The 4,192-nt window shown below is 36.8% G+C and overlaps 1 non-coding gene across 1 annotated transcript; it reads right to left on the bottom strand.

The window, feature by feature from the left end:
- Positions 1 to 868: 868 nt before the first annotated feature.
- Positions 869 to 976, bottom strand: LOC130937518 (small nucleolar RNA R71). Its single transcript, XR_009068733.1, has one exon. It is a non-coding gene; the product is annotated as a small nucleolar RNA R71 (small nucleolar RNA).
- Between the last annotated feature and the right edge of the window lie 3,216 nt (positions 977 to 4,192).

Below are 4,192 nucleotides of genomic sequence, written 5' to 3' on the forward strand. Positions count from 1 at the left end.
GTTTTCAATCAAATCTTTTTAATTTCTAATTTCAAAATCTTTTTCAAAAATCACTTTCCCACTCTTGGTTTTCGAAAATTAATTAGTGTTTTTCAAAATGTTTTTAAAATCTTTTACTTAATTTTCGAAAATTACTTCCCTTCTTCTCACATCCTTCTAATTATGGACTAACACTATTCCTTAATGCAAAATTCGAACTCCATCTTCTTTGATAAGTTCGAATTTTCTACCTCTGTCTTCCAATTTTCTTTTCCTCTGACACCTCAAGGAATCTCTATACTGTGACATAGAGGATTCCATATTTTCTTGTTCTCTTCTCTTTCATATGAGCAGGAACAAAGACAAAGGCATTCTTGTTGAAGCTGACCCTGAACCTGAAAGGACCTTGAAGCGAAAGCTAAGAGAAGCCAAGGCACAACTCTCTGTAGAGGACCTGACCGAATTCTTCAAGGAAGAAGAACCCATGGCAGCCGAAAACAACAACAATGCCAACAATGCAAGGAAGGTGCTGGGTGACTTTACTGCACCTACTCCCGACTTCTATGGGAGAAGCATCTCTATCCCTGCCATTGGAGCAAACAACTTTGAGCTTAAGCCTCAATTAGTTTCTCTAATGCAACAGAATTGCAAGTTCCATGGACTTCCATTGGAAGATCCTCATCAGTTCTTAGCTGAATTCTTGCAAATCTGTGACACTGTCAAGACTAATGGGGTTGACCCTGAGGTCTACAGACTTATGCTATTCCCTTTTGCTGTAAGAGACAGAGCTAGGACATGGTTGGACTCACAACTTAAAGAAAGCCTGGACTCTTGGGAAAAGCTAGTCAATGCCTTCTTGGCAAAGTTCTTTCCACCTCAAAAATTGAGTAAGCTTAGAGTGGAAGTCCAAACCTTCAGACAGAAGGATGGAGAATCCCTCTATGAAGCTTGGGAAAGATACAAACAATTAATCAGAAAGTGTCCTTTTGACATGCTTTCTGAATGGAGCATCATAGGTATTTTCTATGATGGTCTCTCTGAACTATCCAAGATGTCTTTGGATAGCTCTGCTGGAGGATCTCTTCATCTGAAGAAGACGCCTACAGAAGCTCAAGAGCTAATTGAAATGGTTGCAAATAACCAATTCATGTACACTTCTGAAAGGAATCCTGTGAACAATGGGACAAGTCAGAAGAAAGGAGTTCTTGAGATTGATGCTCTGAATGCCATACTGGCTCAGAACAAGATATTGACTCAACAAGTCAATTTGATTTCTCAAAGTCTGTCTGGAATACAAAATGCACCAAGCAGTACTAAGGATGCTTCAACTAAAGAAGAAGCTTATGATCCTGAGAACCCTTCAATGGAAGAGGTGAATTACCTAGGAGAACCCTATGGAAACATGACGAATGAATTTTTGCCGGTATAGAAATTATTAAGTAGTCAATCGTAGTATAGTCTAAACCGACGCAAAATCCATTTATCAAACAAATCTACAATCTATAATCGAGAGTATTAGTCCCGAGTCGTTCTTCCCTAGGAATGCTACAAGGATGCATGTATTGGTTAAGTGGTCTTTTTGTGGTTTGAAGAGTGTGGCATAAAAGTGTGAATAAAAGAAAACAACAATCAATCAATATTAAAAGCCTTGGCCAAGGTTGAACATTGGAAGTCCCATCACTATAGCTTCCTTCAATTGTGATAACAAAGGAGTATTGCTTCACTTAGTTAACCCCTAATTATAGAGGAAAGTCAAGTAAAAGTAATTAACTCAAGTCACAAGTCCTAGTCTTACCCTAGGTAAGTCTAGCTTTAGTGCACTCTAAGTCAATTAGCAATCCTCAATTCTTAATCAACAATTGACATCCATTATTCAAGTGTCTCCAATGACTCAACCACTAGGCCAAGTGAGGGAATTCTACTCCATATCTAAAGTTGGCATTTTCTCAAACATGTGGAGAGCAAGAATGAAAGACATAGTAAAATTGAGAAGAGATTTAGAATTAAAGCAATTCAACACAAGAGAAAACAACAATCAACAATGAACAACAATGAAAATGAGATCTTTATTGAATCAATAGAATCCAAAACAACAAAGCTAATTCTAAGATCTACAAGAATTGAACAATTACAACACTAATTGAGATTAGAGAAGATGATCTACAACATGGACAAAGTAAATTGAGAGTGGCAATAGATCTCACCAAGGAATGGTTGAGAATTGAGAAAATGAAGATGAATCCTAGAGAGAAGTTGGAGTTTCTCTCTCTACAAATGTAACTAACTACAAAAATATCTATCTAAGGATCTACAATTAGTCTATGGGTGTGAATGTGTCAAGTCCAGTTTTAATCCCCTTCAATCCTTGGCTCTTATATGCATTTTGGCACCAAAGTTGGTTGCTGAAACCTTCCAAAATCGCCAGGCACGTGTTGTAATAAAAGAATCACGTGCGGACTACGATGCGTGCGCGCACGGTACGCGTGCGCGTCCTTGTCCTTTATCGCAATGTGCGCGCGAGCGCCTTGTGCGCGTGCGCGTGCTTGGCCGAGATCAATTCTTTGGCTTTTTGTGCTTCTCTCCACTTGCATGCTTTCTTCCTTGCTTCCTTTGATCCATGCTTAGCCTATTTCAACCTGAGATTACTAGCAAACACATCAAGGCATCTTATGGAATCAAAGAGAAACTAGAATTCATCAAAATAAGGCCTAAAAAGCATGTTTTTACACTTAAGCACAAATATGGGAGAGATACAAAACCATGCTAATTCCTAGGCTAAATGTGACAAAAGGTTATCAAAATATTCTAAATTCAATACAAGATAAACCCTCAAATTGGGGTTTGTCAACCTCCCCACACTTAAGCCTTAGCATGTCCTCATGCTAAAATAAGAAGGAACTAAGGGGTATGACACTTATTAAATGCAATTAAGCTATATGAGTCCTATCTAAATGCAACTACCTAAAGCAATTGGAAATGCTTAGTTCAAACATATCAAATTGCCAAGAAAGCATGTGTAAGCACAAGGGCTAGGCAATAGGAATTAATTCCAAACCACAATTGGATTGAATTGCCAAAAAGAATTTAAACTTGCAAGAATATAGATAATATGGGTGAACACATGTAATTGAACTTTTGAACCCTCACCGGATATGTGTATCCGCTCTATTCACTCAAGTGTTTAAGGGTCAATTCACTCAATTCTCTTCTAATCAAGCTTTCCAAAATTTGATTTCCTTCTAACAATCAACATTTATTCAGTGCATGCATACATTCATCATGAGGTCTTTCATTTAGGTTGTAATGGGGTTAGGGTCAAGGTAGGGTCATTTATGGTTAAGTGGACTAGGGTTTGAATCTTTGATTAGCATAGACTTTCCCACCTAACCTATATAACGACCTATACATATTCAAACTATTCTAACTACCCATTCTTCACTTTTCTTACATAATCATGCATCCTTATTTGATTCATAACACCTATGCATTGATTCCTTTTTATTGACTTCATTTTGGGGCATTTTGTCCCCTTTTTTTATTATTTTTTTTCTTTTTCCATATACAATTTTTTTCTTTTCTTTCACTTTTATTTCCTTTTCTTTTCATCATTTTTTTCCATTTCTTTTTCTTTTGTTAAACTATATACAAGAACATCAATGCACAAGGTCTATTCATTTAATCAATACATGAGTATGTACCCAATTCCTAAACATGAAAGTGTACTACCCCTTTTATCCCCTCCAATGTTCCCAAACCTCACCAACTTTGAATAATGAACGCTCTCACTAGCCTAGGCTAATCAAAGATCCAAGTAAGGACTTTTCATTGGTTTTCCGCCTTGGGCTTGTAATGTGCTAAATTGAGAACAAGTTGGTTAAGCATAGGCTCAAAATTGGCTAACAATGGAGAGTAAAAGGTTGGCTATTTGGGTAAGTGGCTAATGAAGTAATGGCCTCAATCATATAAATGCATAAATACAAGAGATAAATGGATATATAGAATCAAGCAAATCAAGGATTACAATCATAGAAAGAGAACAATTTCACACAAGAATGGAAAATAAGTGGTTATAAAATGTAACCACATCAATAGGCTCAAGTCTCACAAGCTTGTGTTCTTAATTCAATACATGCTTCACAAGGTATGAAATTCAAGCAAGTTTTACCAAAAATTTTCTTTCAATCAATTGGGTTGATGCCCTCTATTTAAACTT

Source organism: Arachis stenosperma, chromosome 6 (genome assembly GCF_014773155.1).
Source record: "Arachis stenosperma cultivar V10309 chromosome 6, arast.V10309.gnm1.PFL2, whole genome shotgun sequence".
NCBI classification, from domain to species: Eukaryota; Viridiplantae; Streptophyta; class Magnoliopsida; order Fabales; family Fabaceae; genus Arachis; species Arachis stenosperma.